Source organism: Pleurodeles waltl, chromosome 2_2 (genome assembly GCF_031143425.1).
Source record: "Pleurodeles waltl isolate 20211129_DDA chromosome 2_2, aPleWal1.hap1.20221129, whole genome shotgun sequence".
In the NCBI taxonomy this organism is placed as follows: domain Eukaryota; kingdom Metazoa; phylum Chordata; class Amphibia; order Caudata; family Salamandridae; genus Pleurodeles; species Pleurodeles waltl.
Window position 1 is genome coordinate 339360476 of NC_090439.1, and position 25989 is coordinate 339386464.

Below are 25989 nucleotides of genomic sequence, written 5' to 3' on the forward strand. Positions count from 1 at the left end.
CCACATTTTGACTATTTAGGGTGTGATACAAATCCTGGGTCCCGGACAGCTAAACATTTCTGAATAGCAGACAAAATTCTGAATTCAGCAAGGGGTCATTTGTGTAGATCCTACAAGGTTTTCCTACAGAAAATAACAGCTGAAATAAGAAAATATTGAAATTGAGCTAAAAAAAACACCCATTTTTATCCACGTTTTACTCTGTAACTTTTTCCTGCAGTGTCAGATTTTTTAAAGCAATATATGTTACGTGTGCTGGATTCTTCTAGTTGCAGGGATATATAGGGCTTGTAGGTTCATGATGATACCTAGGTACCCAGAGCCAATAACTGAGCTGCACCTTGCAATGGGTTTTAATTCTATACCGGGTATACAGCAATTCATTTGCTGAAATATAAAGAGTGAAAAATAGGTATGAAGAAAACCTTTGTATTTCCAAAATGGGCATAAGATAAGGTGTTGAGAAGCAGTGGTAATTTGCGCATCTCTGAATTCCGGGGTGCCCATACTAGCATGTGAATTACAGGCCATTTCTCAAATAGACGGCTTTTTTACACACTATCTTACATTTGGAAGGAAAAAATGTAGTGTGGAGAAAAGACAAGGGGCAATAACACTTGTGCTATTCTGTGTTTCCCCAAGTCTCCCGATAAAAATGGTACCTCACTTGCGTGGGTAGGCCCAATGCTCACAACATTAAAGGCAACATGGACACATCACCTTTTTACATTGAAATCTTACGTGCTTGTTTGCAAAGTGCCTAGCTGTAGATTTTGGCCTCTAGCTAGGCTGGCACCTAGGGAACCCTACCAAACCTGAACATTTTTTAAAACTAGACACCTAGGGGAATCCAGGATGGGCTGACTTGTGGGGCTCTCGCAAAGTTCTGTTACCCAGAATCCTTTGCAAACCTGAAAATCTGACCAAAAAAACACTTTTTCCTCACTTTTGGGTGACAGAAAGTTCTGGAATCTGAGAGGATCCACAAATTTCCTTCCACCCAGCGTTCCCCCAAGTCTCCAGATAAAAATGGTACCTCACTTGTGTGGGTAGGCCTAGCGCCGGCAACAGGAAATGCCACAAAACACAATGTTTTTCCTAACAAAAACAGAGCTGTTTTTTGGAAAGTGCCTAGCTGTGGATTTTGGCCTCTAGCTCAGCCGGCACCTAGGGAAACCAACCTGTGCATTTTTTTAAACTAGACACCTAGGGGAATCCAAGATGGTCTGACTTGTGGGGCTCGCACCAGGTTCTGTTACTCAGAATCCTTTGCAAACCTCAATATTTGGAAAACAACACTTTTCCTCACATTTCGGTGACAGAAAGTTCTGGAATCTGAGAGGAGCCACACATTTCCTTCCACCCAGCGTTCCGTCAAGTCTCCAGATAAAAATGGTACCTCAATTGTGTGGGTAGGCCTAGTGCCCGCAACAGGAATAGATCACACAACGTTCAATGTTGGTCCTTACATGAGGCAACTGTTGACCCTGGGATGATCCATTCCTGACGCAGGCACTAGGTACAGGCACTCAAGTGGGGTAGTGTTTTTATCAGGACAGGTGAGGAATCACTGGGTGGTAGGAGTTTTTGGATCCCAGCATAATCCTGTAGTTTGTGTGACAGAAATGCAAGACCAATAGAGTTTTTATTCAACATTTCAGCTTTGCAGGGTATTCTGGGTAAGAAAACTTCTGTGGACTCCCCCGGATGTCTAGTTTCCAGACATGTTTGGGTTTGGTATGTTTCCCTATATGGCTTCCGAACCCAGGACCAAAAACACAGGTGCCTGCCTTACAAAACCAGTTTGTTTTGTGATGGATAATTTTGATGTCTCCACAATACGATTAGGGCGGTGGAATTTGGGGCTGAAGTAAATTGGGGAGCTCCCAAGAGAGCACTCACTCTCTGTGCTTGCCGCCGCATTCACCTGCTCTCTGGGTTGGGCTAACCCACTATTACCCAGTTGCACAGACTGTACTTGCGAAGGGACAGCAGGACTGTCCTCATCACCTCCCTCATAATTTACTGGAAGAGGAGTTATCGAATAGGATCCTCCGACTGAAAAATCACTCCCAGAGTCTGCGCCATTGTCCCATCCCTCAGATGCTGTCTCAGTATCTGCTGTCTCAGTCTCTGATCCTATGTCAGAGCTGTCCTCTATAACCTGAGTGACGGCGTCAGCAGCAGTCATCCATCAAGATGCCATCTCTGCTATTGGCTAAACTGTTGCTCTAAAACACTAGCCTACGTAGACAGTCACAAAATAGCTGGTGTGTGTGTGATACGTGCAACGGTAGAGGTCACCTTACCTGCGCTTCTTCCCTCAATCAGCATGTTCTTTCAAGACAATCAAAAAACACCTTGTCACATACCATTCATCACAGTCTTTAGCACCTCCTGCCCCCAGTCCAACAATCATTATTGGTGCTCCCACTCCCATGTCCTCCTCCTCGGATTCCCTCATTACCACCCAGCAAAAGTACCCTTCATCTCTCAAAAGCCCACCCCGCACATACATTTCATTTGTATTATAGCGCAGGTAATGGCTGACTTTACTAATGTACTCAGCTATTTACATAAAATACAGATTTGCTCTTTGCAGTAGGCATATAAACCTTCTGCGCTTCTTTATGGCACTAAAACTGCCACTAGACAAAAGTCTGATCCTTTTGTAGCAGAAACATAATCACAAGACTTACTTGACTTTTTTATTGCTGCCTAAAAGCTACAGTTGAAATGCGTCAGTTGAAGTATGTGCATTGCTTTGAAGAAGCAAGTTGTAACTGCAAGACAACTGGTGGCAAATATATATATATGTGTGTGTATATATATATATATATATATATATATATATATATATATATATATATATATATATATATATATATATATCACTTTTATATGTGGGTCTGTTTTTCCTGGGGGCCGATCGCAGCCCCCAGGGAAACCACACATGCATTGGAAAAAGTGATATATATATATATATATATAAATATATATATATACATATATATATATATATATATATACACATATATATAGATCTATCTCTATGTAGATATATCTATCTACATAGCTAGATATATCTATCTACATAGACCCCCCCAAGTGAAATCCCTGGTGTCTAGTGGTGTTTCTTGCGATTGGGGGCCAGGAAACACATTCAGGAAGGCCTCGTGTGAAAGGGGATAGTCTCCTTATGGCCACTTCCTGCTCCGATGGGGAAAACAACACTGTGAAGTCAGCGCGCCCCGCTGACGCCACAAAGTGGAGGGTACGGGGTGGGGAGAGACACAGAAGATCTTCCGTGTCTCCCGGGGTTTAAAACAAAAACGCACCCCAGGATTTTTTAACCCCCTCCCTGGTGTCGGCCACTGGTCGTGACCCGCACCAGGGAGGTAAGTGTGGGTGTCGGGCACTGGCCGACGCCCGCACCAAAGGGGTTAAAAATTGTGTAGTCCATGACAATTCAGTGTTTTAAAATAGCAGCTTAATTGTTCTGCCTGATTTACAGATTTCTTATTTTAAAATATGCTTACATGTATTACATTCGAAAGTATTATATTATGTGTTTTTGTTGTTATATTGAACTCACAAACAAAAATTATTTTGTAGTCAGTGCTTACTCATGCAAGGAGATGGAACTACTGGTAAAAGGTAGGGGGGAAAGCAAAAAGTAAATCTGATTGTCCAAACAGCAGCTCATTTGAAGAGTCTAACAACTTGTAGGAACATATATCCATTCATTTTAAATCTATCAGTCTGCAAATAGCTTCTTGCTCCTTGAAAAATGTACTTCTACATACGTAAATGGGGGGTTAAAAACATACATCTACCAAAATGGCACTATTTTAAAATTAAGGCAGTATAAATTCACAAGAGAGTAAGGCTAACCCGAGAAAACAAAATGGGATTGATGGATTTAAGGAGCTATTTCAATGACTATAAGTAGCCCTTAAAAATACATTAGAAATGAAAAAAAAACATACTTCCTCTCACATTTGTAACCACCTGGTTTCATTTCTGCATGTATACCTCAAAGCTCCTTTATTGCAGTCTGTTCTACAGGAAAGGCTTTGAATGCAACAGCAGCAATTCCAGCAACAATTGCACTCAGGAATGCCTCACTTATGTCTTCAATGTAGCATGTTAGCATTCTAGTTGTTCACTTCACCTCTGTAGAGAAACTATAGTAACACACAAACTGCTGCTGTTGTTGAAAGTATACGTTTTACTCCGCATTCTAGACTTCTTTCTGACGTAGATGAAGAAACCATTTAAATGTTTTTAGAAAATGTGCCCTTTTAAATTACTAAGTTACTAACTATAATTTCTGTGGCCAAAGATAACTCATTGTTTTGTTCAATTACTTATTTTGTTCAATTAATCTTGGCTCTTCCAGAGGAAATTATTTCAATGCCACTGCTCCTATTGCATGACCATGACATTCAGGTGTGCCTGACAATTATCATGAATATAGAAAGTGGTCTAGTTGCTCATTGGAATTCTGTACTGGAGAATCAACAGATTGCCTGCTGCTTCTGTTGAAAGTATACATTTTTCTCAGCATGCCAGATGTAATTCTCACATGGATGAAGAAGATATTGTTTGATTTATAGAATATATGTCCTCATTTCAACTTCTGGAGCACTTACCATAGACCATAGACAGTTTTGTCTCCAGTATGGTTGATCCAATTCTAGCAGTAGGTCAGCATTTTTCTTGCGGGGTGGGGGGGGAATCACCTTGCAACTCATGACAAGTGGCCTGGTATTACCAACAAATGAGCTCTGTTCTGGCTAAATCTGTTAGCACTATTTCCTTAAGGTTCTTTTTGTGAACTTCAAAGGTAGACATTCACAACAGTGTATTTCAATGGGCAAAAATGGCAGAACATTAGCACCCCAAAAAAATCCACAGGTATTTCAGTTTTAGTGTAACCTTACACCTAAACGGTTCCAAGACAAATACACCACCTAACAAACAATTCTTTCAGTTTCTTCCCAAATTTTAAGGGTCTCATTTACAACATCAATATTATCCATAGAGAAGGTTACTCCCAAGCAGTTATTGACTAAGGTGGACAAAGTCTCTCTGCTTGACTTTAGATCTCTGAATTCCCCTACATCAATAGTTAAATTAGAACACTGAAATGTTAGGAGCTCCACTGAAGACAGAGAGCAGATCATTGTCAATAATGGATGGTTTAGGCCTTTTGCCCCAACACTCAAATATCTGTATTTCAGTTTCTCCCTTTTTGATTCATATTACCCTACTGTCAGTGAGTAGAATGTTCTAATAGCATTATAGCCCTCCTGCCTCATGCTATAGGGGATGTTTAAGGCCCTCGAGTTCAAGGCCTTTAACAACTGTTAGAGCCTGCGGAGCTGGCTATAATGCTGTATTGGAACACTGAATATTGATACCTGCACAGAATACATAAATAGTAATGGGACAATAATGGCTGATGTGAACATTCTACTCCAGAGTTCCAACGCTTGTATGTTTGTTTCATCCTGTTTAACATTTCTTCCTCAGTGGGTGGAATATTCTAACCCTATACAATGAGTTATACTATTCTTTGTAAACCCTTTAACTTTTTATCAACCTGAGCCAGTAAAACAGGCCAACCTAACCTTTTCACAGCTGAGCCACCCCCAACCCATTGTGTCTGTTCTTTAGGGGCATTTTGGAATTAAGCCTTCATAACTATTTCCACAAACAACATCCAGGCCAAATGTGCTTTCTTTATTGCTCATGTATTGCTGATTTTATAGGTGTGTAGATTCCTCTGGAAGGAACTAGTAAAAATACAGCAAAATGTTGGTATTTTTTGGAAACATGAGAAAACAATGCTGTCCAAGGAAGCATATTTTTTAATGGCATCAACAAAAGATTTGCTGTGGCAAGATCACCATGTTCCCAGCTTACAGCAACAAGAATAGCAGTAAAAATACCCTTTTTTCTACATGGTTTGCATTTTGTTAAGCAGTAGTTGATTTTCACTGTGGGAACAGGTGTGAACCCAACTGGTGGGCCAATGGTTAAACATTATTAAACACTAGACAAATTGTTTAAATTAGGCCAAAATTACCAAATTCAATAAGGTGTCTGTATTATCCGCTCCTGCTTTGAAATCCTACGTATCATCAGGTAAATCCTTCATAACTATGAATGCCAGCCTTAAAGGACTTGGTGCTGTTTTTGAACAGTGGGTCAATGGACAGGAAAATATGGTTGCATTTGCATCCAGGGTGCTTACAGAGGCAGAAAGTAACTGTAGCACCATTGAATAGGAGGCACTAGGGTGTGTGTGGTGTAGTATAAAATGTTCAGAACATATATATGGGGTACCAGTTGTGATATACATACTGATCACAAAACACTAGCATTTCTTCTGAGTGGAAACGGTTTGGGGACAGCATCAGCCCGTCATGTGCTGTTGCTTTCCAAATTGCAGGAATATGACCATGAAGTGAAATATGTAAGTGGTGGTGCCTTTACCATATTCAGTCACTGATGGTGAGGATCAGGATACTGAATGTGTGGTGGTCTGGTTGATGCAATATCAGCATGTGATGGTACCATTACAGAAGATGACTTGAAATTGTCCCTGTCCAAAAACGAAGCTTTATCACAGGTACTACATTATATTCTCGTAAACTCATAGGTGAAATAAGAACTTTCATCAAATAGCAATGGAATTATCATGTGAAAATAATATTTGCATGAGGGGTGCTGCCTTTGTTCCCTTCAGTCGAGTTCCATAAAAAACAAAAGACAATGGGCCAGGGTAGGGACTCCCTGACTCCTTAGCTCTGGCCCAGCGTTTGCTTTTTAATAGGCCCCTGGGTGGGCCAGGTCCTGCGGACATTAATATTTTTGAGTGCCCTGGGGGCCACCATTTCCCGGGACCAGTAATGGCCCTGGAGACAGCCACAACGCCAGGGCCGGCTGCTGCTATGTCCAGAGGGACCCACCCTGGGATATAACTTTGCTGTAACTTGGCAGCAGCTTTGAAACTGCAGCCAATCCACAGCAAACACTCCACATTTTGACAGAGGGACCTGCCAAGCAGGTCCTGCTGTCAGAAAGTAGAGCTTTGATCTCTGTTCCCTGCATGTGCACAGGGAACAGAGAAGAAATGTTCCAGCAAGAAGGGAGCTGCTGTTAAGCAGCTCCTTGGTTGCTGAAGCAATGGCACCGTGAGGTAAGCCTTGAGGCTTACCTAGCAGTGCCAGATAGCCCATAAAGGGCATTTTACTAAATAATAAAATATAAATAAATATGTAGGGACCATGGGGGTGCCCTTGAGGGCCCAAAAAGGGCTTAATTATTTTCTTTGTAAATGGAAAAAGCAATAGCTCTGTGTGAAGGTCACAGACCTTCACAATGAGCATTCAGGGTTCAAGTCCAGCTGGACTCGATTTGCTGCTTTTTTTTAAAGAACAAATTATTTTAATTTTTTAAAATCACATACACATTTTTTATTTTAAATTGTACAGAAATATCTAATTTTATGTATATCATACATCAAAGCATAAAACACTCACTATCTCTCTTCCTCTCACTTTCTCTGTCTCTTTTTCAATTTCTCCCACTCACACACCCACAAAGCCAATTACGCACCCACTCACAGACCCACTCAGACGCTCACGCACAGACCCACACTTTGTGCACCCATTCACAGCCCCAGTCAGAACCTCATGCACTCACTCACAGATCCACTCAGATAGTTATGCACCCACTCACAGACCCACTCAGACTCTAACATACCCACTCACGGCCTCATGCATCCACCCACAGACTCACACACACACACACACACACACACTGATGTACCCACTAAAACACTGATGTATGCCCTCTTATACCCAGATAGACACTCTGACATCCACTCTCATCCCCAGATAACCCTCTCACACCTATCTTCACAAGAGAGAGACCTCAGCCAACTCCTGCCGTGCATGCCCAAAGGGCCGACAACAGCATTGGGTTGGCCGCAGGGTCTGGCTGCAGGCCAGGTCTTGCAGGCAACCTTTGCTGCGCATGTGGTTGGCTTAATGTACAGTATAGGGAAACCTCTCAATTTTTTAAATATGCTCATGATACTGAGTTTGTGAATAGTGGTTACTTGTGCCAATCTGAATTTAGAGTTTTCCACACCATGTGATTCAGAAAGCATGCCATTTCACAACAATGCACTCTATGACACTTTCTCCCACTGAACCACTGAACTCTCCTTCCCTATACTCAACTCTATGACACTCTACTCCCTCTACTCTACTCTAGGACACTCTACTCCAACAAATGGCCTCTCTGACACTCTACTCCGCCACTCCACTCTATGACACTCCACACCACTAACTTTTAACCATGCTGAATAGCAGCCACACTGGTGTACAACATGGCAAAAACACATTGCCAAAGCAAACAGCTCTTGTATAGGAAAGATCTATTGCTTGCCAATACTTGTTAAAAGTGTAATGACAAATTCGACTTAGCCTTTTGAGAAGATTTCTCATGACAGTTCCATAGGTACTAAATATGACAGCTCTACTTCTTTCCAATCATGAATTACACTTAATAACTGTATTAAGGAATTCCCTATCTTATTCTATGATAGGGGTAGGCCTCACAGTAGTGAAAAATGACTCTGGAATTACTATACGCGCTTGTAAAACTAAAACGTATATTTCCTGCCTTTTACTTACACAGCAGATACCCCTAAGGTAGGCCCCACACCACTCTTATCTATTCTGCACCACTGCACTCTATGCCACTGTACTCTACGCCGCTGCACTCTATCCCACGCACTCCACTCTGCCCTGCACCACTACATTCTATGCCACTTCACTCTACTCTGAAATAATCTACTCTATGCCACTGCATTCTATGCTACTGCATTTCACGCCACTTCAATCTACTGTGTACCACTCTACTCTATGCCACTGCCCTCTACACCACTCTACTCTAGGTCACTGAACTCTACACCAATGCACTCTACACCCCTTTACTAAAAACTAATGCACTCTTCACCACTGAACTCTACGCCAATCTACTCTACACCACTGTACTTTATGCCACTTCGTTCTAGGCCACCCTACTCCACTATACAACACTCCATTCTACCGACACCTCATTCTACGACAGTCCACTCTATAAGCCACTCTATGAAGCTCCTATCCATTAAACTCAACTCCACTTTACTCCACTCTATGACACTCCACTCTACAACATTCTACTCCACACTGTGCCAATGTACAACACTATTCCACTCTAAAAAACTCTACACAACTTATTCCATGCCACTTTAATCCACTCCATTTATATATCACACTACTCCACTCTACGCCATTACTCTACTCTACACCATTCCACTCTGTGCCACTCCACTCTATACCACTGAACTCTACAATGCCCTACTCCACTCTATGCCGTTCCACCCTCCTATACTACTCCACTCTATGACGCTCCACTCTATGACAGTCTGCTCTGCTCTATGACATTCTACTCAACTCCACTGTACTCTGCTCTACACAACAACCTCTACAACACTCCACTTTGCTTTACACCACTCTACGACATTCTATGCCACTTCACTCTAGGACAGTCTACTCCCCTCTGACACTCTTCTCCACTCTACCCTTTCCAATCTACAACACTCTACTCCCTCCATGACATTCCAAAACATTCTACACCAGTGATACCCAAAGTGCTGCCCAGGGGCCCTTGCATCCCTCCTGGCCTTTACATGCAACTCCCAATTAAACCGCACAAGCAATATGAAGGGTTATACCCATATAACTCCTGAACTATCCAGTTAAACAGAAGCTCTAAGTTGCTGTTTACTTTACAGAGGACTAACATTCATAATAATATTAAACGCAAGCATTAATGTACCCGCAAATTGAAGTAAAAAAAAAAGAGAAGAAAAGAAGTAGCAAAGGTGCCCTGTACTACTTAACTTTAAGAACCCCTTCATTTTTAAAGACACCTTGCAACAAATGTGCAGAAATATGATAAAGTCCCTTCAAAGTTCAAAAAACGGTATTTCATTAATATGCAGAAGTGTTTCACCATCTCAGATGTAAATCAGTCCATTGAGGAGTTTTTCTTTTGTTTTTTTCAAAGTGACAGTTTTCAAACATGAATTTTGATTTGAAACATTCATGCCTCTCCCCAACCTGACAACAACGCCAATAGTGGGCTGAGGTAAGTCAGTTGTTATGTGCACCATCTGGCCAGCCTGGATTGCTATTATACATGGGCAACATTATAGTTTGTGAAATCAAACACAAGAGAAGGTTTTGTACAAGGCACATCCTTAAGTCATTTTGACACCCTGCTATAAGTGATAATGAAGAAAAAGAAAACAAAGTGAAATAAAACAATTGCGTAGGATCACACAATTTGGTCGTGTGGAGAAGCCAAAATGAATCCCAGGTGCAATTCAACACCTAGAGGTACATGTATTGCTTTCGCTATATCTACCTTATCCCACACCCAGCTCTGACCACCATCCTGCTAGCAGCAATGCAGCCCTCTGTCACACCACAGACTGAACTTTCTGGTCCCCGGGAAAATATTTTGAGTACCCATGCTCTACACCATTCCACACAACTCAACTCTACTCAAATCAATGCCACTGCACAACACTCCACTGTACTTTACTTTACACCACTCCACACCACTCTCCTTTAACTGGTGTACAACATTGCTAAAACATACTGGCAAAGGCAATAGCTCTTGCACAGTCAAGACCTATCGGATTTGCCAATGCTTGTTAATGTTCTGTTGCTGAAGGAAGGTTGGTCAATGTTGCTTGAGAGGTAATTACTTAGTTAGTATAGATTCCCATTAAACATCCAATCATCATATCTTGGGAATTTACATTTAGTCTGCACTACAATGGTTCTCATGCTTGCTAGTGCCAAGTTTTACAGCTGGCTACCCTAACGCTTTTATTTTGGTGTTATCTTTAGGTTCTGGTTGACAGTGTCAGCTGGGATGCTTGTCTCCAGGTTAAGGACAGGTCTAATTGTGGCCAGTGTAGCTATCGGGTGGATATTCAGCTAGCATGAGAAACTATTTTCTGCAATACCTTGATGATTCACTGTTCTAGGACAGGGTATAAGATGACAAAATCATACGGAGGCTGGTCTCAGACAATGTGATTTACGGTCTCAGGAGCAACAGGATCCTATCCTTCATAAATGGCTGATGTACCCATTTAGTTGCTCTCATTTACACCGCTAATGCAGTAGTTTGCTAGCTGTTTGGCCCATTTATTAGATTTAGTACTTCTATAACTGTCTCATTAAAGAGAGAGCTTAATACATTGCATCTTGAAGGTTACCCTCTGTTGGTATGGAAATCAGTTTAATCTACCTTGATTGAAAGTGAAAGCTGAATGTCCATGATAACTCTTGGGTTCCTAACCGTGCTGGCAGGATAGGGATAATCCAAATTCCCTGGGAAACTGATCACATGGTTCAGAGGTACACCAAATACCACAAGCCGTTATTTTTGTTTTTGATGTGGAGTTTCAGGACTTTGCAAGGATTCCAAGGTGGTATGCCTTGCATGGATCCCACGAGGCTTTCTTACCCATAATTCCCTGTAAACCTCAAACTTAGCCTGAAGTCATGCATTTCCCTTACATTTCTGCAATGGAAACTTCTAAAATCCGCAGGAATCCACCAATACCTACTACCTAGCATTTCCCCACTTGTGCTGATAAAAACACTGCACCAATTGTGTAGTTGGGCCTAGTGCCCTCGACAAGAACAGATCAAACTGGGGTCAATGGAAGTTCCCTTATAGGGGCTCCCATTGATATTGCACTGTCACTTCAGTTAGTTCAGGTGCTCAGATCTCTTTGTTTTCACTCAGTGCTGCATAGCTAAATTATGTCATGGAGTATGGTGGATTTCCCAAATCATCTACCATCATGGCAGTATCACAAGTAGCCCACATCTTTCTAAATGTGCTGCAATTTATCTCTCACTATTCTGAACCTTTATCATACCAGTTTAACTGATGTCACAAGTGTCTGGCTTCAAGTGGTGCTATCATGGTACCAGATACTGCCTCTAGCTACCTACCTTCAAAAAGTAATGCTTCTGCAGGCCAGCAGTGTATAATTATTGAAATCTATGGTGTACACTGACTTTTATTTTTAATTGCCCTCCTGTGTAGTGCATTTTAGATACAATGTAAAATACAATTCCTTATCTGGAGTATGTGAACCAAGCAACATAAAGCAAAAACTTTACATGTGCACCACATGCACATGTCTGTGCTAATGAAAGCAACATGTAATCCAATTTTGATTAAATAATTCTATTATTCCTTAAGGTTTTTGAGATATGACAAAACATAATAATTAGTTTGCTCATGGTTTAGGATAATATGTGGATGAACACTCAAAGCATAGCGGGAATAATCCAGCCATTCAAAAGGAGAAGAGTTACCTTACACAATTCACCAATAATGTGTTCATTCACTGTTTATGTTCCTCCACAACACATTGCCACTATAATAGCATGAACGCAGCCTCTTCTCTCCACTGGTACCTTTCCAGACTAACTGTTTCCAATCATGTGATCCTACATCTTCTTACTCTTTCCATTGTAATTCGAAAGGTTACATTAGATGCACTTCAGTGGATCATTTAGAGCAAAGATAATTCATTTTCTTGTGTAAAATGTTATACCTGTCTCCTTCTCGTGGCAATGTTTTACAAGTTTCTAAAATCCTAATCCATACCTGATTATTATTAAATTGTACCAAGAGTACCGTGCAGTGGCTGATTTTGTATTTGCAGTGCTGATATGTTTATTGTGCTTTAACCATTTTATTTTCACTTTCTGGTGTGTCATTTCTATATATGTTTGCCTTCAAGAGCAGTTGATCAGACAGGAACAATATTTTGGGCCATATTTATACTTTTTGATGCAAAACTGCGCTAACGCAGTTTTGCGTCAAAAAAATTAGCGCCGGCTAACGCCATTCTGAAGCGCCATGCGGGCGCCGTATTTATTCAATGACGTTAGCCACCGGCGCTGCCTGGTGTGCGTGAAAAAAAATTACGTACACCAGGCAGCGCCGGCGTAGGGGAATATGGAGCTTGGGCGCCAAAAAATGGGGCAAGTCAGGCTGAGGCAAATGTTTCGCCTCAACCCGATTTGCACCATTTTTTTCAACTCCCAACCCCCATTGAAATGACTCCTGTCTTAGCAAAGACAGGAGTCATGCCCCCTTGCCCAATGGCCATGCCCAGGGGACTTCTGTCCCCTGGGCATGGTCATTGGGCATAGTGGCATGTAGGGGGGGCACAAATCAGGCCCCCCTATGCCACAAAAAAATAAATAAAAAATACTTACCTGAACTTACCTTAATGTCCCTGGGATGGGTCCCTCCATCCTTGGGTGTCCTCCTGGGGTGGGCAAGGGTGGCAGGGGGGGTCCCTGGGGGCATGGGAGGGCACCTCTGGGCTCCTTCCGAGCCCACAGGTCCCTTAACGCCTGCCTTGTCCAGGTGCTAAAAAACAGCGCAAAAGCGGCTGGACGTCATTTTTTTTGACCCGCCCACTCCCGGGCGTGATTTTTGCCCGGGAGTGTAAATACGGCGCACATGCCTCGGAGTCAATTTTTTAGACGGGAACGCCTACCTTGCATATCATTAACGCAAAGTAGGTGTCCACACAAAAAAATGACGCAAACTCCATGGACTTTGGCGCTAGACGCATCTAACGCCAAAGTATAAATATGGAGTTAGTTTTGCGTCGGAATTGCGTCAAAAAAACGACGCAATTCCGGCGCATACAGAGTATAAATATGCCCCTTTGTGTCAAGAGTTAGTGAACTCCTCAAATTAGTTCTTTTTGTCCCATATGTAATTACGAACTATCCTTAAAGCCTGCGTCAAGGACTCGCATACAGAACCAATGAAGTTCAAAAGTAGCAGATGTTTGACGTTGAGAGTACTCTGTTTTCAAAAGAATTTAGGGTCTCATTTACAAGAATCTGACGCATCGGCTCTGAAGCATCAGATTTCTTTTGCTGCCCTGCGACCACCTAATGACGCCATGGATGAGCTGTAGTTACAATACAGAGCTCCATTGTGCATGTTTTCACAGATGTAAATTCTGAAGCATCTGTGGCACTAAACTGACGCAGTGCTGGACTAGCGTTAAAAAAAATGACGCTACTCCAGCAATGCAAGGAAGGCTCCCATTGACATAAGCCCTGTGTGAGTTCAATGTCTGCTCTGAGCAGGCCTTAAATTATTGATGCGGTGAAGGCGCAGTACAACACAGTGAAATCTTGTAAATTTCACTGTACCAATTCTGCATGGCTTTTAAGGGGGGAACGCCTACCTTACATACATTATATATTGCGCAGGTATAATGTGGTGCGAGGCTTTACAAACTAGAGCAATTATCCTATTGTGCCAGTTTGTAAATATGGTGCCCTGTAGGGGACTGCTGTGCACCACCACTGTATCCAAAGAAAATGACGCAACAGTGGCGCAAGGGGCTTGTAAAAAAGCGCCTTAGTGCACAGTATATATAATGTATAAAGCTAATATTCTAAAGAAGATAATGAATTCCCCAGGGGATTCTCATTCATCACATGTTGAAGTATATTGCATAATTAGTACACTTTCTCTGCCACATAACATGAGTGGCTGCCATCAGGTGAAAATTGTCACCCATATGTTGCCATCTATACTGGACATGCACGTGTCTACAGTGTATGATTGATGAGAGGCCAACTAGCAGCTATTAATGAAGGTCTCAGGATAAAAAGGGAGTTAAGAGGTTTCACAGAATGTACAAAGACATAGGACCTGATTTAGCTGGGTTACTCTGTCAAATTGTGACTGATTTCCCATCCGCTGAAACCTAGATTACACAGGACATGATGGGATTTAGATTTCTGCTGGACAGGATATCTGTCACCGTTGTGATGGAGTAAACTGTCCGTCAAGTTCTAAATCAGGCCCATAGTGTCCTGTTTTTAAAGTCCAAGGATTTGGACAAGTAATGCTGCAAGCCAATGAAGTGCCTCAAAATATCAGAAGGCCAAGTGATTCCATAAGACAAGGAAATTCACCGGTCAAAACCGAAGGATAATGGTCTATATGCAAGTAAAATGTAGGTCCACAGCACAACTGATTCTGTAATCTGAAATTGTGTTCTAGAAAGTGGCACAATCTTGAGATCAACAGAATAACAGTCAATTATATTACTAGATCCAAAACTATGATACAGGTGTGAAATTAATGTGTATTATTAGAACTGTGATGGCCTGTCAAAGGACAAAACAAACATTTTTGCAAAGCACATAAGTAGAATTTTGATATGTGGAAGGAGGGGGCATGGTAGGAGGGTTGGACTGGAGTGACCCTGCAACTAAGGGAGAGGGAATTTATTTTAACAAGTGGGTTCCTAGAAGGGTAGTCTTTACATCATGTGGCTACCACAGAAGTATGGTAAGACTAATGTGTATGTGCTTAAGAGTTTTGTACAGTAGATTTGTGAGAGAACGGAAAGCATCTGAGTTAGAAATGTACCTCCTACTACTCCAGGAAATAGTTTAATACTTGTGCTGGTCAACATAGCTGGGACTTTCACTCAAATGTAATTGGGCTAAAAGTAAGGAATATGTTACTTACCCTGTAACCATCTGGTTTTTGCATGTAGTGATGTAGATTCATATGCTGTGAACACACCTGTAATTTAGTACTGGGATTGGATGTTGCAAATTGTTATTCTTTGAAGAAGTCTTTCAAACAAGAGGCATTGATGACTCCTACCCTGGATGTAGATGCACATGGTCACCAACTCCATTTTTAGATTTTTTTTTGTCCAACGGGTGAGGCTAAGTATGGAGTAGTATGTACAGGAAAGAAAAGTGATCATTCAAGTATAAAGAAGAATGAATTTAGAAAAAAATATTTGTACCAATCACTTGCCCTCCCTCCTCATTCTTCAAATGGTTGCACGTTAATCGACAGCACTACATGCCAACAAACAGATGCTAACAGGGTAATATTTAATTTGTTGCATGTGTGGCTGAAGGTGCACATGCTATGTGTAGACTGAAAAGTCATACTCCACTAAGCAATGGCTAGCCAGTGGATGGTGCAGAGGTCTAAAACAAAGTCTTAAAAACAGCTTGACCAACTCTGGCTTGATCTATTGACAAAATGTCACACTATAATGCTTTGTGACAGTGTGAGGGTGAACCACATAGCAGCTTTACAGATATTTGCTTTAGGTAAGTTCCCTAGAAAATCGCCCTGCTTGCAGGTTGACTGTGGTATAGGGTTGGGAAGGTAGGGTTCATTTAGCTTTAGCCTAACAGGTGTGGATGAGTTTAGCAATCAATCTGACATTTCCTGCCTTTGAAATGACATGTCCCTTATAAAGTGGAGAAAAAACTGGAAACAGCTGTTGTGTCTTACGAAAGGGTTTTCTGCTGTCATTGTAATACATAACAGCACGCTTAACATCACAGGTGTGGAGTTCTCTTTCTTCTACTGAGTCAGATTGTGGAAAGAATACCTCGTGCTCAACTGATTGGCTAGGGTGGAAAGGAGAATCCACCTCAGGAAAATCTTTGGATTGGTTCCGAGAATCACTTTCTCCTTGTGCACTTGGAAAAAACTTTCCAGAAGAGCGAGGGCATGTCATTTACTGATGTGTCTAAATGAGGTGATTGCGAGAAGTAAGACAACTTTCCAGGAAAGGAACTGTAGAGGGCATGAATGCATGGGCCAAAATGTGGCCATATTAGTCTGGTCACAACTATGTTAAGGATCCAGATTGGGGCAAGGAGTACCCTAGGAGGGATTACTCCTTTAAGGGCCTCCATTAAAGCTTTGATAGCACGGATTTTGGAGAGAGAGGAGTGTTCTCTGTTCTGCATATATGCTGCAGCAGCTGCTAGATGTAGCCTTATTGAGGTGTAAATCAAATACAACTTCTGAAAATGCAGGAGGTAACAAATAATATCCTGCACTGTGGGGTGAGTGGTTTTATGTTGTTAAAGTTACAGTAATGCACAAAATGTTTCAATTTAGCAGCATATCAGTTATGTGTAGTGGGATTACAATTTCTTTGAGTATATCCATAAGCTCCTACAGCAGCCCAAGGTAATCACACTTTATGATCTCAGACGTCTGGGCATATGACCTTGTAGGGATCTAGTGTGAGAAGATCTGGCCTGATGGCAAGCTTATTGTGCAGGACAATGGCCATTTTGAGGAAGGTAGAGGACTGTGGTTCTTTGGGCCATGTCGGAGCCACCAGGATTATGATGAGGGCTGTTTGCCTGAGCTGCCTCACCACATGGAGCATCAGTGGAATAGGAAGAAAGGTGAAGACAAAAATCCACAGAACATTGCCATAGACTGTTGGTGTGGAAACCTGCTGGCGAAGTACTGGCACTTTGTGCTGTGGTGAATAGATCTATGTCTGGGGTGCTCTACATGCAGAAGCAGGGCAGCAGGACTTGTGGGTGGAGTTCCACTCGTGGACTTGTTGCATCCTGCTGAGCATGTCTGCAAAGTCACCACTTCTGGAAGCTATTCTGCCAGGTAAGGAACATGGTGATGAATGGCCCAATGCTAAATTTGTTGTGCTAAGGAAGACAGGGATGGAGTGAATGCCCCTCTGTTTCTGCAGGTAGTGCATTACAAGCACGTTGTTGGTAATTCCAAGGACTAGCTTGCCTTGAATTTGAAGGAGAAATACCACGAAAGCTAGTTGAATAGCTAACCTCTCCAATAGATGCCGAGAATCCTCAGATGAGATGGCCACAGACCTTGGACAGTCATGTTGTTTAGGTGTGATTCCCCCCACAACCAAGTCAGGCAGGGATGCATTTGTAATGATGGTCACTTGCACTGCACAGAGTGATGAGTTCTGGCTTTACCAACACTAAATCCTCTATGTGGCCGCCGCTTGTGGCCATTGGCTGGAATGCCCTCCTCAAGCAGACCCATATGAAGCCTAGTGTGGGGCACTACAGGAGTGCATGAGGCTATGATTCCTAGCAGGTTCATAACAGTGCAAACTGATATGTGACTGAGTGGCTGAAAAGAGGTAGCAGCTGTTGGAATGCTTGAAACCCTCTGAGGGCTGGGTTAAGCTTTTCCTACAACAGAACTGAGAATGTGATCTGGGTGAAAGCTAGGCATTGGTTGCACTCTTGATCAGCCAGCCATTGAGGTCAGTTGAGGTAAGTCGTTAGGTGAGCAGTCACAAAGCTAAACACTTGGTTAAGACTCTTGGAGCCATGGTGACGCCAAAGAGTAGCACATTGAACTGGAAGTGTTGACCACTTACCAGGAAGCTGAGGTAACCTCCATGAGCTGGGCAAATCGGGATGTGGAAGTAGGCATCCTTCAAGTTGAAAGTGGCCATTAAATCACCTGGCTGTAACAGAGGAATGATATTAGTAGTGTGACCATGTGAAAATGCTCTGACAGGATTATCTGTTGAGAGGGCAGAGGTGGAGGATTGGCCTGAGGGATCTGTCCTTCTTGGGGATGAGGAAGTATAGGGAACAGACGCCCTTGCCCTGTGTTGCGGGGTCATTGGCTCTACGGCTGCTTTTGACAGTAGCACCTGAACCTCCTTTTGGAGGAGCGTGAAATGTTTGTGGTTGAGGTGGGGATTTCAGTGGAGTGGCCACAAGTTCCAGGCAGTAGCCGTGCTCTATAATGGATAAGACACACTTGTTCCTAGTTATCTCTTCCCAGCATGGAAGAAAACTCTGAAGCCTCCCTCCATTAGGTGTTATGTGATGGGGACGATAGGGACGTCACTGTTTGGGTGCAGAGACTCCCTTACAGAGGGTGCCTCTGCCTCTACCTCTTTCTTAAGAGCTGATGCCTCTAGGGGAGCCCAATATGAAGCTTTTGCAACCCTGTTGTTGATAGTCTTCGTGTCTGCTTTGGGGAGAGTGGCTATGATCTGTAGAAGTGGGCTTTGAGCCTCCTCTATAGTGCTGCCTGGAAAATTAACCCTTACTGTAGTACGTCTGCAAGGCACCCATCACCTTTGCAGTATCTGTGTACTTTTAAAATTTCTCAAGCATTTTGTCAACCTGAGGTTCAAAGAGGTTTTCCCTATTCAACGGCAGGTTGCCATGGTCCTGTAAGACCTCAGCCTTGAAACTGGACTCTCAGAGGTGGCGGTGTTGACTCCCCATATAGCCATATCAGCTGCTAATAAGCACCTTTGACATTAGTGTTAGCGATGGCTTTGCCTTCCTCTACTAACTATTCCCCTTTCTTTCGGTCCTGGTTGGGGAGGTGTTTAGGGAGCCCATCAATTTCCTCCCAATGAGCCCTCTCATACTTAGATAGGAGACCAACTGAGTTGGCAATGTGCAAATGTGTTGCCACACCAACTGCAATTTGTTTCCCCACAGCATCAATTCTCTTACTCTTGTCTTGTCAGGAGGTGGGGCATCCCTAGTATCCTGTGCTGCTGCCCTCTTCCTGCTGGTGGTGATTACCAGTGAATCAAGAGGGAGATGCCCCCTCATATAGAAAGGATCAGATGGACTGATTTATGTTTATTTTCTATGAGTGGCGTAACCACATAATATATCACAGGCTCTTAAATATGACACGGGTGGACTTAACCATCCTCTCAAGCATGCAAAGATACTATACAGAGCGCTCTGTTTTTTAAAGGGTCTCTAGCAAGAAGTCCTCTTCCTCTGGTGTAGTGTAAAGGTTCCTCTTGTAGTAAGCAGCTGGTCACTGGATGACACTAAGGTATGCCATAGTGTAATCCAGGGACAGGCCCTGACAGGGATGGGATGTAGGCCTGGATTTGTGGGAGAGTCCACGTCTTAATCCTCCTAGGGATGACTAGAAGCACCTAGGTATATAGGTGCAAAATCCTCACATGAGAATGTGGACTAGTGCTGCCAGTGACAGAATAAGATTCCTGAGATCTGTGTGGAGAAGATGGGGAGGAGGTGTAAGAGGTGGAGGAGAAGATGGAAGGGGTGGAGGTGGTAAGGGTGGCGGAGGAAGAGGCAATGGAGATGGAGGTAGAGGGAAAAGTGTGTTCTTTGGCCTCTTTAGGAGCATATGTGAACCTAAAGTATGAGCGTCCTCAGTGACAGCTTTCCTTTTTTGAGGGAAAACTGTGGCAGCGTATGAGAAGTGGTTGGGAGGGGTGCTGAAAGTACTCATGCACAGCATGGTCTTGACATGTGGGCCAGAGCCAACCAAAGTGGTTTGAGCATCCACAGGTGTGTCTTCTTCATCCTCCTGAGGAAAGTCTTTTCTGGAATCCGAAGCATCAGAGTCGACATATTGAGGGCTGGGATGGTGGGCTGGTAGTTCATGTGACTCACTAAGTGCCTCCTCCTGCTCTTCAACACCCAGGGGATCAGCTTCCCTTAGTATGTTAGGTGTCTTCAAAATGGACTGCGCCATCCTGCAGTGTGCCCATCGTCGACATCGGTGCTGAAGTGGAGCCTTTTTGTGGTGGATCTCCAAACAGCAATCATAATGGCTCGCCATGGCCCATGAGAGGCACAAGTTGCATACGGTATGAAGGTTGACCCAGGGATACACAGAATGAAACTGGGGCATCTCTTGAAGGGTGTCTATTCCATCTCCTCCAGAGAGTCTTCATTCTCTGAAGGGAGTATGAAGCATGAGGTGGTTTGGATGCTCACCGTCAATGAGAGTGACAGATGGAACCAGCACAGAAGTCAAGAAAGTACATGACGAAGATTGTTCTTGCGATGGGATGGAAGCCAGTAGGCTCAAGGCCATGACAGGAACCAACAAACCTATAGAGACTGGGAGCACACTGGATCGTCCATACCTTATGGTGGAGTAAAACAATCTAACACTGGAGTTGGTGACCTGTGCATCTACATCCAGAGGAAGAGTAACTGAAACCTTGTGACTCAAAAGATTTTCCGAAGGAAAACAACTTGCAACATCCGAGCACAACAAAAGATGGCAGGAGAATACACAGCATGTGCATCTACAGCAACACATGCTACGCACATTCTATTCAGCTACAATCAAAAGGCCATAATATTCCACCAAATATGAAGACAAAGGGGGTCATTCCAACCCTGGCGGTCATGGACCGCCAGAGCCGGGGACGGAGGAAGCACCGCCAACAGGCTGGCGGTGCTTCAGGGGCAATTCTGACCACGTCGGTAAAGCCGCGGTCAGAAAAGGTAAACCGGCGGTTTCCCGACGGTTTTCCCCTGCCCCAGGGAATCCTCCACGACGGCGATGCAAGCAGCGCCGCCATGGGGATTCCAACCCCCTTCCCGCCAGCCTGTTCCTGGTGGTTTACACCGCCTGGAAGAGGCTGGCGGGAACGGGTGTCGTGGGGCCCCTGGGGGGCCCTGCAGTGCCCATGCCACTGGCATGGGCACTGCAGGGGCCCCCTAACAGGGCCCCATGAAGATTTTCAGTGTCTGCAAAGCAGACACTGAAAATCGCGACGGGTGCCACTGCACCCGTCGCACACCAGCAACTCCGCCGGCTCCATTCGGAGCCGGCTTCATCGTTGCTGGGGCTTTCCCGCTGGGCGGGCGGGCGGCCTTTTGGCGGTTGCCCGCCTGCCCAGCGGGAAAGTCAAAATGACCGCCGCGGTCATTTGACCGCGGTACGGTCTTTTAGCGGTCTCCGCCCGGCGGGCGGCGCCCGCCGTGGTCGGAATGACCCCCAAAATGTACAAAGGCAGCATGTGGTTCAACCATCGATTTAGGAATATTATTAAAGGAGAAGGACACTACCTGGTAGTCAGAGAAGTGATGGGGGTTATAACTACTACAGCCCAGTCAACAACTACATGGACCCAACTGATATATATTTATACAAAATATACAATGTACAGGTCATTAATATATATTAGGATTAAGATATTTAAGCGAAGCTCTCTACAATAGTATTTAAATATTATGAAGCACAGTCTGACAAAAATAAACCATTAAAAACTCTTTTATAAAGTTGGCATTTTTTATCTTTCCATAACGTCCAGAAGAGAAAGAGTCCTCAATAAATTATAAAAGTACGGAAATAAAAAACAAGAAGTTGAAAGGTGAATTCACTTTGCAGTGAAATGAACATGCTACTTACTCTGTAAGCATGTTTGAAGCATGTAGATTCACATGTTCTGCATACTAACGTGAGTACATGGTAGACTGAAGTGTCCAAAGAAAGCTAAATTTAAAACTAAATAACTTTGTGGGTTATATCAGGAGAGGATCACATTCATATCCTAGCATGCTACGGACAATTTTCTCTATTTGATTCCTTGTACGTTTCTAATGGAATATCTGCTGACCACTATGAAGACATTCTTTAGTGCAGAAGAAAGTTCAGATGGCCATGCTCTACCTTTGCAGGCACTAGTCTGTACAAATTGGCTGTGCTGCACAGGGTCATGGACCCGCACATCTGGAAGGCAGTCCATCACATATGCCCAAATGACAGGTAAAGGAATACCTAGATAAAACATAAACAAGGAATGGGCACCAGGATCATGACCCGCGTTCTAAGTTTAGTTAATGTACTTGTCCACTAAGTACTGAAGTCACTTTGTATAAGCCGTTCAGCTAGTCTCATTGTGATCAGGCCAAATTTCACAACAGCAAACATCAAACAGAGTAAAATACAAATGCAATTGTTGATCATTTGTAGAAGATTACGCTTTGGGCCCCATCAGTCACTTTTGTCTTTAGAGTTCAAAACTATTCTCAATGTGGCTTGAAATCCTGTAAGCTATGAAGTGGGCCCTCCTAATTTAAAAAAAATCTGTTTAGCCACAACCTCCGTCTTCATTCTGAGGTGAATTCTGCTCCAAGAGTTGGGGTGTTGGTAAGAGCATCACAGGGAATGCATTTCTTTAGCAGCAGCCATTTTCTGCTATTGTAGTAAAACAATTAAAATGCCAAATTATTAGACTAATGAAAATGAAATTATTTACGTTATCTTACGTCAGGAGCAAAGGTTCTCTGTTCTCTGTATGTAAGCTTCAAGCTACAACTTTACTGCCCTTTGTGTTTTTCCTCCTAGCATACAGCAATTAGCACAAACGCCCTTTCTTCACCACGACTTAAATGTAATCACTAATGTATTTGTTCTTGTTGTTGTCTATTACTACTTCACTACTCTTCCACCTCATGACAAACTGTATGCCGTTGGGCCATGTATGCCATTCTAATCCTGACCAAGCACTCTCTTCTTACTTTCACCTAATCTCACTCTCATCTACTTAAGACCATCATCCTCCTAGCTTCCTGTGTGCTTCTCCCTTCAAATTAAATTTTGGCACACTGAAAGAATGCTAAACTATAGCTCATAGTAAGAAAAGACAGACTGGTTGCGTACCTTCTTGACAATTTATTGACCAATCTTATTGAAACTGGATAACATTCATTGTCTTGGACTGGGACAACACATCTTGGAAACATTCTTACTTACACTTCTAATAAAATTATACTGGCAGCACGTAGTAGAAGATAAAAGCTCAGACAAAACTTTTAGGAAATATACCAAAGCTCTAACCTACACTGATGAATACTCTTGGTTTCAAATTTAATCAATTAAAAATTAGGTCTCCAATTTGCAACTACAGATGAAGGCCTTCATACACTTCATAAGTGAGTTCTGTTACTGCGATGACTGACCCAAATCCAGTCAAATAACCAGTAGTCTGTAGCTTGGGTCTTGCCAAAAAGCCCTATCAAGTGATCAAACAATCAGAGAATTGGAGCCAGACTGCATGTAAGAGCAATCACAAAAAAATGTTCTGGCCAAGACACTCCACATCCCTCTAATCAGGATAACCATTGAAGTAAAATGGTGTCAGCAATGCACTGTTTCATGCCGGGTATACTATGGGGATATGTGAGAGGAACAAAAATTCTTGCATAAACAGAAGAAGCTCCACACAGACATGAAAACCACTTTACACAACCGAGCGTGGTTTGCATCAATTGATTAACAGGGCAAAATAAAAAAAACGTAACGCATTAACCTGTCCACGTATTGCTGAGATTCTCCTTTAGGAATAAAAGGTAAACTGATATATTTCGGTACTCTGCAATGATGCGCAGGTAGATACTGTGGAAACGAAAGGGGCATTAAGGATACTTCTTTGCTTTGCTACTACACACCTTTTGCAATAAGTTTTCCAAGTCTGGCAAAAAAGAGGCAGTGCATTCAAAATTACATTATGGGAGAACCATGTGTTCCTTCCAAAACTAGGTTTACAAGCAAAGCTTCCTAATTTCTACCTCACACTATCTATCTGAAAATAATAAGTATACCTCAATGCAAAGGATCCTGTAAGGTCTGTACTCAATAGTATTGGAGACTGATTGTGGGAGATAACAACATGCTTTTCTAAGGACTTCTGGAGGAAAAAGGTCAGAAAATTGTGTAGTGGTAAAACCGCGATGAAGTGATTTCTGGAAAAGAAAGCTCGACTTGCTTTGGTGCAACACTGCGTGCTGGATGTCAAGAAGTGATAAATATTTCTTTCTTACTATCAAATGAGCCCATAATACACATATGTGGGGTTACAACCAGTTTCAGGTCATGGTGAGCTGGGGGAGGAAGACCAATAAACAATGACACACTGAATACAGTAATAGCTTGATTAGAATTACCCCTCATTATTTTCTGTTACACTTTGCAACTTTGGACATTACAATAACTGGCAAAAATGGTTAAAAGTAGTCAGTCAACCATCCATGAGCAAGAACATTAAACGTATGTTTGTAAAGGAAGCTTACATGAAGAAACAAAAATATGTTCTGCCTACCACTCAAAATGTTGTACATGTAAATAAAAGCACTGAGATGTACTGTCAAAATTTGAGTGTTATGCTATCCTCATGTCTAAAACAAAATGCCCTTTCACGGGCGCAGATTGGTACTGTGTACCTTTGGCAATTGCAGAAGTGTGCATGTGTGTAGCCCCAAACGCTCCCCAGTATCTACATGTGGGGAGCACACAGAAGAGGGCTGCAAAATCAGTAGAGCAAATGCTGCAGAGCATGCGTTCTTAACGCATGTGGTTAAGTTCGACACATGAATCTGTGAATAAACAACAGCTTTGCAAAGTGAATCTCCGCAAAGCACTGCTAGCTTGTAGGTTTTGCTTCTTTATTTGGCAGCGAGGTGGCTGGCATTTTTGCAGGTAGTGATGGAGGCTGCATTCCAAGCTGGGATACCTCTTTTGAGCTCGCTGCATCATCATAGATCTGACAAATGTTCACAGTAGTGCTATTTGCCCTGCTTTCCAGACTCGCTGGGCCTCACTGCACCACAGCTTAGCCGCAGGTTCTGATACGTGCTATTTTATGTGTGGTAAACCACATTTCAAAGTTCTTGGCTAAGAAAGGCCTCTAATGAGTGTAACTGACTGGAACTGCTCTCAGGGATCCGCTAATTGCCTGCGTACATGTTAGACCACACCATGGGTGCTAAGAGGTTGCAGACAAACAGAGAAGTTATCCACTTGGTGATAATTTGGTCTGAACATTTTATGCAGACAAAACATATAAGCATTGAGGTTTCTCATATCTAACCCTGTTTAGTCTACCTGGTTTCACGAGAAGGACAGGCCCATTTGCCCGTGCACTATGTCTAAATCTGAAGAGAAAACACGAAAACTAATATTCTTGTGCATTATTATTTGTCAACACATTTGTCTTTAATCTTCAGATTTTTTGTAAGATGAGGTTCTCCGCATTTTATTGTCTCCTATAGAAACACTTGCATTATAGTAAAAATTAAAACAGTGAATGATCTTTAATTATGAAAAGATTAATTATTTTAATCCTTAAGTATAGGAAGCCTGCCATAATCAGTTGACATTCAGGAAATAGGTTTTCCTCTGTATCACAGTTTTCCTGACAACCACAACTTGGCTACACCCTGCCCCAGTGCAGTACTATGATAGTGGCCT

General features: G+C 42.8%; 1 protein-coding gene across 33 annotated transcripts in view; it reads right to left on the reverse strand.

Annotated features, from left to right (window-relative positions):
- Positions 1–25989, reverse strand: part of EPB41L3 (erythrocyte membrane protein band 4.1 like 3) — an 826134-nt gene that overhangs the window by 541528 nt on the left and 258617 nt on the right. The gene's annotated exons all lie outside the window — the stretch shown is intronic.